Genomic DNA, 13,406 nt, shown 5'->3' with positions numbered 1-13,406 from the left:
TTTGTAACTGCCATGTCGACTTGGCCAGTGCACATACTTGCCAGTCACCAACCTTCCCTTTTCTTTCATGTCGGGCACCCCTTAGGTAGGCCCAAGATATCCCTGTGGGCAGGGTGTAGTGTATGTGAAAGGTAGGACATGCCCTGGTGTATGTGGCATGTCCTAATAGTGAATTACAGCCAATTTCGTTTTTCACTATTTCAAGGCTACCAGTTCCCCATAGGACAGAATGGGAGGTTTATTAATAACATCTTATAAACATAACTGGCCCAGGGAATTCGGTAAGAAAATAACATTTAGTATGCCTTAACTCAGAATCTAAAGATGCATTTTTTAGTGAAGGTGATTTTTACATTAACCCCTTCTGTGCTGCGCGGATTTCCCCCCGGTGCTGAACGTTCCATTGGGTCTATGGAACCATGACGGAACGGTTCCGTCATAAGCACAGACCACCTTATGCTCATGACGGAACCGTTCCGTCATGAGCATGGAAGGGGTTAAGCGTTTGAAAATACCACTTTTAGAAAGTGGGTTTTTTCTTGCTCAGTCATCCTGTGTGCCTCTGCTGGAATGTGAATTGCCTGTCTGGGTTTTGGATGACAGAATGCTGGGGGGCCAGAGGGGCTCTAGATAGTCTAGGTAGGTCTGGAAAGGGCTGAATAGACCTGAGCTACAATGGGGGAAGTGGGAGGACATTTCCTTGCACCTCAAAGGGCCTGGTCTGCCTCTGACAAATGCCGTCGCTACCTCCTCCTCCTGCCAGGAATTCACACCAAAGAAGTCCCAACTGGTTCTGGCCGGGCACAGACACCCTCTGCCTGAAAGATGAAAGGATTTTTGGACTTAAATACTGGGTCCCACACCCCTGAACTTTACAACTCATCTGGATCAAGAAGACTTCCAAGAAGAAGAGCTGGAGAAGCTGTGAAAAGGAACAACTGCTTTGCTGGGTGCTTTGCTGGGCTGACCTACAATGGCTGCTTCTGTCTTGGGCAGTGAAAGGCCTGGACTGGACTTTCTTCAACCTAACTTATGAGTCTCTCTTGAGGTAGAGCTTTCCCCCTGTTCACGAAGTCTCAGGAACAGCAAAGACTTCAAGTTCTTTGACCTGCAGCACTGGGGACGGTGTGTTTTGTACTGCAACCCGAAGAACACCAACTCGACGATGTCTACGACGCCACTGCCGACTCCATGTCTTGAAGGCTCCGCAGAAGGCACCACTGCAGCGCCGCACCACAACCCTGGTCTCACCGACTATGCCTGTTGACGCCGCCACCGAGCCGCTGCTCGTACCGCGACCTGTGGGCACCACACTCCGCACCGCCTTGCTTCACGAGGATGCCCTGCCGGCCTGACTCTGCCTCTTCCCACCAAAATCGATGCTGCTGCTTGCACCGTGGTTCAAGGGAACCGCTCGTAAGTCACACGACGCACCGCCCTCATCCCGCACTGCAGCATGGTCTACCGACGCCGGTGCCATCGGCTCCAGTTCGTCAGCCTGACGACAGCGCTGCAGCAATGACGCCACTGCTGCTTGCACCGTGACCTGCTAGCACCGTGACGAGTACCGCCTTTATCTGGTACCGCAACCCTGGTCTCACAGATGATGCCATCTGACGCCGCCAGTGAGCCGCTACTCGCACCGTGACCTGAGGGCACCGCATGCCGCACCGCAGCACACGACGCCTGCCGACGTCTACCGACACCAGCACTCCTGATTCCAACAGAAAGAAGATCGACCTGCAACGCGAGTGACTTCAAGGGCCTCGACGCCCTGCATTTCTAAAAGTACTGTTTTACAGGTCTTCCAGACACCGTAGCTGGCCCGCAACCCAGCGACCAGCCAGAACTGTTGGATTTTGTTGTTCACAACACCATGGTAGCCCGGACGAAGCTATCCCAACATGGAACCATTTTAATCAGCGTATTTCTGGAACTGTGAACTTTTAAGTATAGTAGTGTGGATTTTTATCGTTTTTGGTCTTGTCTTAATTATATAAAAATATTCAATATTTTTCTAAACTGGTGTGACGTCTTTTTGTAGTGCTTCCACTGTATTACTGTTGGTTATGTGCAAATGCTTCACACATTGCCTGTAAGATAAACATAGCTGCTCGTGCCAAGCTACCAAGGGGGTGAGCAGGGGTTATTTTAGAAGTGTAACTCTCTTATCCTGACTAGAGTGGTGGTATTTGCCTGGCTTTGGCCAACGCCTTAGCCTACCAAAAATCCAATTTCTAGCATTGGTTGTCAGCGGTGGGGATAGAACTTGCATTTGCACGTGACTTACAGTGATTGGTGTGCACTACTACCATATCGCAGACCATTATGTACCACATACTAGCCCGTTTTCATTTTGGCCAATTTTTGTGATCTTGCCAGGTGAACCTTCTACTTCATCATGCTGGAATCAATAGCATCATCCGTTGCAGCCATGGAAATTGCCTTTGAGGAGGATAGGTTGGAGCACTACACTGTTAGAGAATTGAAATCCGTTTGCAAGAACCTAAAAGTCCAAGTCAGAGGCCTCATTAAGAAGGACGAGCTACAAAAACCGCTGAGTACCTGGGTAGCAGCCAAAAACGCCAGTGTGCAATCTGGTGATCTTAGTGGAGAGGCGGAGGAGCCTAGTCCTAGGGTGGATGTGCTGTTGGGAGGGGGGGGAAATCTCCCGGCCAGGCAGCAGTGGATTGTCCCCAGAGGAGCTGGAGGACAGACGGGAGGCAAGGAAAATAGCCACAGAACTAGAAAAAATTAGATTAGCCATGAAAGAGAAGAGAATGGTATTAGATTACGAAATCAGAATGAAGGAGCTGGATCGAGAGAAAAGAACCAGCTCAGATGATGGCAGCAACTCGTCAAGACAGACAGATCGAATCGTACACATCCCTAAGAATGTGGGCAGAGAGTACAAGAAGGGGGATGACATACAGAGGTGGTTTCAGGGTTTTGAGGCAGCGATACACATGAATGGAGTCCCTGAGGAGAATTGGGGAGTAGGATTGTGGTCTCTGTTTCCAGAGGAAGCCAGGGATACTTTGACGGCTTTGGGTAAGTGGCCTGACCTCCTCACCTATGTTGATATGAAGGAAGCCCTTCTCACTAGGTATGGTCTCACTCCTGAAAAGTACAGGGATCGGTTTAGGTCCTGGAAGAAGTCCGATGCCAACACGTGGCTGGAATGTGTGGATGGGTTTTGTCTGTCGTTGGATGGCTGGGCGAAGGGCAGAAATGTGACAGATTTTCGGGGGCTCTACAATTTGATTGCATGGGAGTACTTGTGTAGTCTATGTTTTGCAGATCTGTGCCAACACCTGGTAGATAGTAAGCTAACTGACCCAGGAAGCTTGCTATGGAGGCTGACCTCTGGGTGAGTACCAGGGTCCACAATAGAGCGGTTGGGGAAGACTCAGCTAAAAGTGGGCAGGGTCCCCAGCCAACACCTTGGACTGCCCACCGGTGGGTGGCTGTGCTCCCTTGACACACATGGGGTTCCCCTGCATGTGCCCCACCTGGTCACATGCAAAACATTTGAGGGGGGCGGTCTGAGCAGGCTTGCCTGTCGAGACCCCTTGCTTCTTATCTCTGGGGGTGATGGGAGCCTTTACCCTGGGTGTTTTTTGGGGCCCTTTAGAGAACTCCTGTGTTTTACCCTTGTCGTCTGCTCAGACCGCCCCCCTAAAATGTTTTGCATGTGACCAGGTCGGGCACATGAAGGGGAACCCCAGGTGTGCCAAGGGGGCACAGCCACCCACCGGTGGGCAGTCCAAGGTGTTGGCTAGTGTAGCGCTTGGGGAAGAGGACCCACAGGAGGGTGGGACCCCGCAGAATTGACCCTCGTCTCCCTAGGGGACAGTGAGATGGTCCCAAGGGCCCAGGTGCCCCCTAACACATAGAAATACAGCACCTGGGTGACCATCAATGGGAAAAGGGTAGAGGCTCTCAGGGATACTGGAGCCAGTGTGACCTCAGTTCGATGTCACTTGGTCTCTGAGAGGCAGGTAGTCCCCGGGGCATTCCACCAAGTAATTGCAGTCGACAATGCCAAGCGGCAGTATCTGGTGGCGCAGGTTCCCTTCGAGTTGGGGTGGGGTGGTCTCAGGTCCATTGAGGGTAGTTGTGAGCCCTTCCATGCCTGTCGATTGTCTGCTCAGTAATGACCTGGAGCAGTCCTTGTGGAAGGATGTCGAGCTCAGGTCGCACTTGGAGATGCTTGGATCTAGATCTGGCTTTAATCCTTGCCCGCAGAAAGCTGACTAAGAGTTGGAAGTCCGTCTTTGGTCCTGATATGCATTGATATTATTATTATTATTATTATTAAATTTCTTATATAGCGCCAGAATCGACCCCCGAAGGGGTATCTCTGCGCTTGCCTTGGGAACCCGTCCTGGTTTTTCCCTGTGAGATAGCCCCTACAGGGCATCCCCAAGGTGAAAGCCAGGCATCCCGCCGCGGGGGGGCCGTTGTGGAGATTAAGCGAGCTTAATGCCCAGAGTTGCAGAGTGTGAACCCATGATTAGGTGAGGCACCGAAGCGAGAATTATCGAGTCCGTGGACATTTGAGCTCAACACCCTGCCGCGTCGGGAATCGAACCCTGGTCCCGGGTCTGACCTCTGCTTCAGGGTCTGCCTGCTCTAACCAGTGAGCCACACTTCTCCACATAATGGCTAGAGTTGGTGAAATGGGCAGACTGTGAAAGGATCTACAGGGAGGTTCGGGGGTAAGAAAGGTGCCGATTTAGCCTTCATGGGATATTATCTTGTTGGCGTGTCCAAGTGAGGACAGTGGGGCCCTTGTGATTGTAGGTGAGTCTACTTCAGGTGGGTCCTCTCCAGTCTCAGAGACTAGGGTGATGGGCTCAACCCCAGGAAATTCCCCTTAGATGCCTCTGGGTCTCTCTGTGTTCTTGTTCTGATCATTCCCCCTGCTATGGGGGCTGGCTTAGTATATGGTGCACACTTATTTAAGTGAAGCACCTTGCACTAATCCAGACAACCCTTTTGGGGATTCTAGTGGTCTTAAACAACCATTGAAAGCTCTCTTAGTGGTAGCTGTGGAGAGCAGCCTTAGGCTTAGTCCAAAAGGAGTGTAAAGCAGCTTGTTTTACCAGAACTTTATCATATAGTGTAGGTTAAACAAAAGAGAACCACACGGTGCGGTTATAATAATAGGTATATTTATTATACACACTCACTAACACATTGATATATCTCCTACCCAGAGATATGAACATAATATTTAAAAGGAAATAGGTAAGTAAGCATAAATACACAGTGGTCTCCAGGGGGAGACCAAACCATATACTAAAGAAGTGGAATGTGAACTGTGACGGACGTTGAGACCAGACCCAGAAGACTCAGAAGAGCTGGGAACCAAAGAAACCACCCAAGGTAAGTTCCCAGGAACCGCACAGAAGCTGTGAGCAGAGTAGAAATCAATCAATCAATCAAGAGTATTTGTAAAGCACGCTACTCACCCACTAGGGTCTCAAGGCGCTGGGGGGGAGGGGGGGGGGGAGGGGGGCGGGGGGGCTGCTACTGCTCGAAAAGCCAGGTCTTGAGTTGCTTCCTGAAGGAGAGATGGTCCTGGGTGAGTCGTAGGTGGGTGGGGAGGGTGTTCCAGGTCTTGGCCAGCAGGTAGGTGAAGGATCTTCCTCCGGTGGTGGTTCTGCGGATCCGTGGGACGGTGCCGAGGGCGAGGCTGGCGGAGCGGAGCGGGCGGGTTGGCGTGTAGAACGTTGAGGCGGCTGTTGAGGTATTCGGGGCCCAAGTCGTGGAGAGCCTTGTGTGCGTGGGTGAGGAGTCTGAACGTGATCCTTTTGCTGACGAGGAGCCAGTGCAGGTCCCTCAGGTGGGCGGAGATGTGGCTGTGTCGGGGGATGTCCAAGACGAGTCGTGCTGAGGCGTTCTGGATGTGCTGGAGTATTTTCTGTAGTTTGGCGGTGGTCCCAGCGTAGAGGGCGTTCCCGTAGTCCAGACAGCTGGTGACGAGGGCCTGGGTGACCGTTTTCCTGGTTCCAGTGGGGATCCAGCGGAAGATCTTACAGAGCATGCGGGGAGTGTTGAAGCAGGAGGAGGTTAACGGCGTTAACTTCTCGGCCATCGTGAGGGAGGAGTCAAGGATGAAGCCATGGTTGCGTGCGTGGTCCGTGGGCTTGGGTGGAGGGCCCAGAGCAGGGGGCCACCAGGAGTCGTCCCAGGCGGAGATGGATGGGCCGAGGATGAGGACTTTCGTCTTGTCTGAGTTCAGTTACAGGCGGCTGAGCTTCATCCAGTCTACTATGTCTTTCATTCCGTCCTGGAAGCTGGCTCTGGCGGAGCTGGGGTCGTTGGTGAGGGAGAGGATCAGTTGGGTATCGTCGGCGTAGGAGATGATGTTGAGGTTATGCTTGCGTGCGATGGCTGCGAGGGGGCTCATGTAGACTTTGAAGAGGGTGGGGCTGAGCGAGGAGCCTTGAGGTACGCCGCAGATGATCTTGGTGGCTTCTGCGAGGAAGGGCGGGAGACGGACTCTTTGGGTTCTGTCGGAGAGGAAGGAGATGATCCATTCCAGGGCCTTTCCTTGGATCCCGGCGTGGCGGAGGCGGGTTGTCAGGGTGCGGTGGCAGACTGTGTCGAACGCAGCCGAAAGGTCGAGCAGGATGAGGGCGGCGGTTCCTCCGTTGTCTGGCAGGGTCCGGATATCGTCGGTGGCCGCAATGAGGGCGGTTTCGGTGCTGTGGTTCGCTCGGAATCCGGACTGCGATGGGTTGAGGGAGCCGTTCGTCTCCAGGAAGGCTGTCAGCTGTTTGTTGACGGTTTTCTCAATGAATTTTGCAGGGAAGGGGAGGAGCGAGATGGGGCGGAAGTTCTTGAGGTCTGAGGGGTCTGCGGTGGGTTTCTTCAGGAGGGCGCTGATCTCTGTATGCTTCCAGCTCTCCGGGAAGCTGGCGATATGAAGGAGCTGTTGATGATGTCCCGAAGTTTGGGTGCGATGATGGAGTCGGCTTTGTTGAAGATGTGGTGTGGGCAGGGATCGGCTGGGGAGCCCGAGTGGATGGTGTTCATCGTGTGGGTGGTATCTTCCGTGATGACCTGAGTCCAGGCGCACATGGTGGTGGGTGTAGGTTCGGTGGTGGGGTACGTGTTCTGAGCGCCAAAGCTGTTGTGTATGTCGACGATTTTATGGTAAAAAAAGGTGGCCAGAGAGTTGCAGAGGTCTTGAGAAGGCGTGATGTCGTTGTTGCTGACGTTGGGGTTGGAGAGCTCTTTCACGACGTTGAAGAGTTCCTTGCTCTTGTGGGTGTTGTTGTCCAGTCGTTCTCTGAAGGATGACCTTTTGGTGGTGCGGATCAGCTGGTGGTGTTTGCGGGTGGTGTTCTTGAGGGCTGTCATGTTGTCCGTTGTCTGGTTGTGGCGCCAGGCTTTCTCGAGGTCACGGCAGGATTTCTTGGAGTCTTTGAGATTGTTGGTGAACCACGTGGCGTTCTTGCTGTTGAGGTTGCTGGGAGGGGTTTTCAGTGGAGCAAGGTTGTTGGCGCAGTCGGTGATCCACTGTGTGAGGTTGCGGGCTCCTTCGTTGGGGTCCGTGGTGTTGGTGGGAGGGTTTAGGCGCAAGGAGGTGGTGAGTTGGTCCGTGGTGATCTTGCTCCAGCATCTTCGGGGGGTTTGTTGAGGTCGGTGGTGGGTCGTTGTTTTCCTGAAGTTGAAGTGTACGCAGCTGTGGTCGGTCCAGTGGAGCTCGGTGGTGTGGCTGAAGGAGATGTGGTTGCTGGAGGAGAAGACAGGGTCGAGCGTGTGGCCGGCGTAATGGGTGGGGGTGTTGACCAGTTGCTTGAATCTGAGGTTAGCGAGGTTGTCTAGTAGGGCAGTGGTGTTGTTGTCCTGGTCGTTCTCCAGGTGGAAATTGAGGTCTCCTAGTAGGATGTAGTCGGGAGAGGCGAGGGCGAGTGGGCTGATGAAGTCTGCGATGGCGGACGTAGATGGGCTTGCCTTTGGCGCACCCGCTTCACGTGGCCGCTGCGCGTACGCGCGGTCCCCGCCATTTATGGCGAAGTGTGAGGGAGGAGCAGCTGGGATGTGGGAGCGGGGCGGCGAATGGGGAGCGGGAGACAGTAGAAGGGGGCGGGGCCACAGGAGAGCAGGGGCGGGGAGCAGAGGGGGGGTTGGAAAGAGCAGGAAAGCGGAGCGTGGGAGAGCGAGGGCAAGCTTGGGCAAGCCTGGAGAGCGAGGTCAGCCTGGGCAAGCCTGGGGAGCGAGGGCAAGCCTGGAGAGCAGGGGTCCTAAGGAGAGGGGGCAGCAAGAGGGCCAAGCAGGCAGCGGCAGCAGAATCCGGGCACACAGGGGCCGTGCGGTAGTAGAGTGACCGGGTCAAGGCTTTGTGCTCAATGCAAGTCAATGGGGAAGTTGGGTTGTAGTTATGAAAAAGAAGGACCCTTCCCAGTAGACCCTGAAGAAACCCTGTGGTTGGAGAGTCACCCCACCCATGGATACCCCAGGAACCAGGATACCTACATGAGGGAAGCCTGGTGCATAGGTGCGAAGTGATGTTGGAAACCGCCGTAGACCACAATGGAGGACTTCAGTGAATATGCCACTGGCAAAGAAGGTGAAAGAGTCCGGTGGAATGGATGGATGCATGTTTGAAGAGAAGTACCTGCAAGTAGTGGGGACAGAGTCTATGCTATTCAGGAGTGACCAGAAGGCACAGAAGACCAATGGCCACCGATGACGGAAGATGCAGGAGAGCTGATGGTGACCTTGTTGCTACAGCTGTGAGGACCAGGCTATGCTATGAAAGACCAGGAGCAATTCACAAGCATTCCCATGTTGAAAGTCAAGAACCAGGGGGACGGTGTCCTGCGGGAGCACCAACAAGCCTTGGCAGCAGTAACAGATGCGGAAAAGGAAGGTGGTGCAATGTCGCGACCAGCAAAATCCTAGGAACTCACGAAATACAGGAGAGTCAGAACTGGCCCAGAGCAATCAGGGGTGTTCACTGAAGCCAAAGAAGATCCTCAAGAGGACCCACAGGCCAAATGCACAGGAGTCACAAGTGGACCTCGAGCAGCTCACCAAGGATGCAGGCCCATGGTGCAGAGGATGCAGTGAGGACCAAGATCTTGGTAGAAAGAGATGCTGGAGGCTGGAGCTTTTTGTAGCCCAAAGATCTTCAGAGGACAGAGTCAACAAGCCTTGGCAATGGCACGTTGATGCCGTGCAAAGGGGTTCGGTTCCAGCGAGAGATACTGGCCTCAAACTCGCTGAGAAGACAAAGCAAGTCTTGATGGAGTTGCAGAACCCCCACCTGTGTTGCTGGCCCTTTCGGAGTCTGTGGGACCTCAGGAGCAGCAGACAGGTCAGCTTAGTTGCAGTTCCTACAAATGCAGGGGAGTGACTCCTTGACTCCAAGGGAGATTACCTTGGGTGTCCTTAATGCCCACAGGCCTGGAGAAGAACCTGGATGAAGCACAGGCACAGACAATGTAGAAGACTGTCAGGACGACAAGACCAGGAGCAGCAGGAGTCTTCCTTGATGCAGTCTCTGTTCTAGGCGAAGTCCAACAAAGTCCAAGGTGCTCAAACGGTTGAAGTGTAAATGTATGTAAATGTAGAGGTACTTGTATAGCGCACCACTACCCAGAGGCCTCTCGGCGCTTGTACAAATACCACTGAGGAACCCTTCCTGGCCTTTCCCTGTGAAGTGCCCAGTCCTGGGAACACCCAAGGTGAAGCCAGGCATCCTAGCGTTGTTGGGGCCGTTGTTGAGATTAAGCAAGCTATTGCCCAGAGTTGCAGAGTGGGACTTATGATTAGAATAGGCACCGAGGCGAGAATTAACAGGTCCGAGGAAATTGAGCCCAAGACCCGCTGAGGTGGGAATTGAACCCTGGTCCCGCGCCAGACTTCTGCATCAGGGTCTGCCGCTCTAACCATTGAGCCACACTTCTCCACGTGGAAGTGTTTTCGGATCTAATTCTTGTCCCACAACGAATCTGAAGAGCCACCCACAGAAAAGCCATTAAGTACCCAAAAGAAAGGGTTGGGATGATTCAACAGTCCCTCCCAGAAGAGGGGTTGGACAGAGAGGAGGATACTCCCATGTCCTATGTCCAGTTTGCACCAGAGCTGGAGTCAACAGCTCCCTGAACTAGTTTCAACTGGAGTATGCAAGGAGGGCACCAAATGTGCCATTCAAAGCAGTCTGGTTGCACTGGCAAGCGCCCCCAGCCCAATTTACTAAGTCCTGTCTGGGAGGTGGTCACACCTCCCTGTGACAGGAAACCTCTTGTTCTACCTTCCCCTGCTCGATCTCAGCTCAGCAGCAGGAGGGCAGAATCATGTCTATGGACAGCAGCAGCACTAGCTTGCTGTTAGACACTGAAATGCTGGAACCAGTACATGGGATCCTACATCCAAAACTGAAATTGGTGTTGGGGTAAAATTCCAACATGTTTGATACCAAACATGACTGGTTTTGGTGCAGCCAGTATATGTAGTAAGATGTCTCGTAATTAACTTGATGTCTACTATTTGTCTAAAATGGCTGACCGCACTTATAAAGCCTGGAGAATCGACTCCTGGGTTTGTAGGGGTGTCCTGCTCCTGCAGGGCACCCTCACACTTCTAGCCTTGCACCCTGCCTTCAGAATTGAAAGGCCTACCTTAGGAGTGACTTACAGGTTTGAAGTGCAGTGACCTCAGATATAAGGAAACGTATAACGGTGGTGAGTGGTGCTAGCACCAGCTCACACAGGCTGCAATGGCAGGCCTGCAGTCACAGTTTGAGTGGTCTCTCATGGGATACCCCTGGTCTACCTATGCCCTGGGTACCTCAGTACCATATACTAGGGAATTAGAAGGGTACATCAGTAGCCAGTTGGGAAGTTAGCAGCGTATTTGCCATGTCCAATTTAGGGAGAAAGCACAGTGACTGGAGTCCTGATTAGCAATCAATCAATCAATCAATCAATCAAAGATATTTATAGAGCGCACTACTTACCTGGAGGGTCTCAAGGCGCTGGGGGGGGGAGGGGGTGTTGCTACTGCTCGAAGAGCCAGGTCTTCAGCTTCTTCCTGTCCTGAAGGAGAGGTGGTCTTGGGTCAGGCGCAGGTCGGTCGGGAGGGAGTTCCAGGTCTTGGCGGCCCGGTAGGAGAAGGACCTTCCTCCTGTTGTCGTTCTCCGGATGCGGGGGACGGCGGCGAGGGCGTGACTGGCTGATCGGAGATGGCGTTTGGGAGCGTAGAAGTTGACGCGGTTGTTGAGGTAGCTCGGGCCTTGATCGTGTAGGGCTTTGTGTGCGTGGGTGAGGAGACGGAAGGTGATTCTTTTGTTGACGGGGAGCCAATGCAGGTCTCTCAGATGTCCGGAGATGTGGCTGTGTCGTGGGATGTCGAGGATGAGTCTGGCTGAGGCGTTCTGGATCCGCTGGAGTCTCTTCTGGAGCTTCGCAGTGGTTCCGGCGTAGAGGGCGTTGCCATAGTCCAGTCGGCTGGTGACGAGGGCCTGGGTGACCGTCTTCCTGGTCTCGGTGGGGATCCACCGGAAGATCTTCCGTAGCATGCGCAGGATATTGAAGCATGACGAGGAGACGGCGTTGACTTGTCTGGTCATGGTGAGGGAGGAGTCCAAGACAAAGCCCAGGTTGCGTGCGTGGTCTGTCGGTTTGGGTGCGTTGCCCAGGGCGGGGGGCCACCACCCGCCCTGGATCCCGGTTAGATTATTCAGAAAACAGAATGACACCAGCAAAAAGTGGGGTTAACCATGAAAGCAGATCCTACTTTCCTACAGCCCAGCTGGGTTATTTGGATGGGGTGTGGCGATGCATCACTGCTGTAACGTAGGAATCATGTTCCCAGGGGCCTGCATATTCTCCCTATTGTGTTTCTTCTCTCATAATTGGCATGATGGTACTGTTGTTACCACCGATTGTACCTCATGTTTTTTAACAGTATGCCTTCTTTTTCCTCTATGCCCTGCCCGCCGGAAAGTATTGTATTGTTTGGTGTTGTTTTGGAAAAGGTAAGAAAACATAATACAAATATATTTTTTAAAAGATACAAGCTCGTGTGAGTAGAATGAATTTGGCAACCTAGATATATTTCATGTTGGGCAGGCAGCGGCTGTCAACAAGTTGATACACAATGCATACAGCATAACCTGCAATCAGTACGCCCATGTACTTTTAAGGCATGAACCATCCACAAAAATCATTGATTCACAGTTTGAAATGGGTGCATCTGTGAGATTAATATAGGGCTTTATTATGTGTTCAGTTATTATAGGACAATTGTAATGTTCTCCATTCTCATTAGTGGGCATTAAAGATACTGGGTTCCGGGTGGGGCAATGGACAAGGGTAATATGAGAGACATAGAACAACAGAATTTCATATCGGGACAACCTGGTGGTGGAAAGGTGTTGTGTTGTAGGTTTTAGTCGTGAAGAGAAGAGCAACACCGGCATGGGAAACTGCTACAATCAGGGTGGAATTTAACAATACTTTCAGAAGCTTAAACAAGATGGGCAGCAGCAGATATAGATTGGAGACACTGCGGGAGCCCAATGGCGGCAGGGTCTAGAGCAGAGGAGTAATAGGCCACAGCCTTTTCTGGGCCTGTGGTCTTGCACCAATACTCCAAGGGCAAAACTATTGCATTCATGACAATACAGAGTAATAGATGTGGCATAGAGGCAAGGGCTTGTTTTATTTGTGCAAAAGTTTGTTCAGCTTACCTAGATCACTGCAAAGGTTTGGGGTGTCTTTTGTGACTATCAGCCCGATTCATCATCGGCATGTTTTGCGAGTCTGTAATAGGGAATAATAAGGAATCGCTATTACAGACTCGCAAAACGGGATTCATGTAGGAATCGCAAAATAAATTGCGATTCCTACACATTCCTTATTTGCGATTAGCAAATTGTTAATGGCAAATAAGGAATACTCCCCATTCATTCCTATGGGCCTAAAGGCCCATAGGAATGAATGGGGAGTATTCCTTATTTGCGATTAGCAATTAGCTAATCGCAAATAAGATAGCGATTTCAAGGGTGCCAGGGGTGTCCAAAGGACACCCTGTAGCACCCCTGAAATGCAAATTTACACAGGTGTTGCGCACACACATGTCCAAAGGACATGTGTGTGTGTAACATGCAACATATAAAAAATGCATTAAAGTGCATTTTTCTATTTTTTCGCTATTTACCACGAAGTCAGACTTCGTGGTAAATAGCGTCCAAATATTGCGAATTCGCAATTTCAAATTGGTTAATGAATTGCATTTAAGGAATCTCTAATAGAGATTCCATAAATCCAATTCCTCGCAAATATGCGATTTCGCAAATAGCGATTTTTGCATTTGGGATGATTAATCCCAAATGCAAAAATTGCACTTGCAAAGGGCCAGATTCTCAGAATCTGGCCCTT

Source organism: Lissotriton vulgaris, chromosome 6, assembly GCF_964263255.1.
Source record: "Lissotriton vulgaris chromosome 6, aLisVul1.2, whole genome shotgun sequence".
NCBI lineage: Eukaryota > Metazoa > Chordata > Amphibia > Caudata > Salamandridae > Lissotriton > Lissotriton vulgaris.
The sequence above is the reverse complement of the archived record's forward strand: the minus strand, read 5'-3'. Positions refer to the sequence as shown.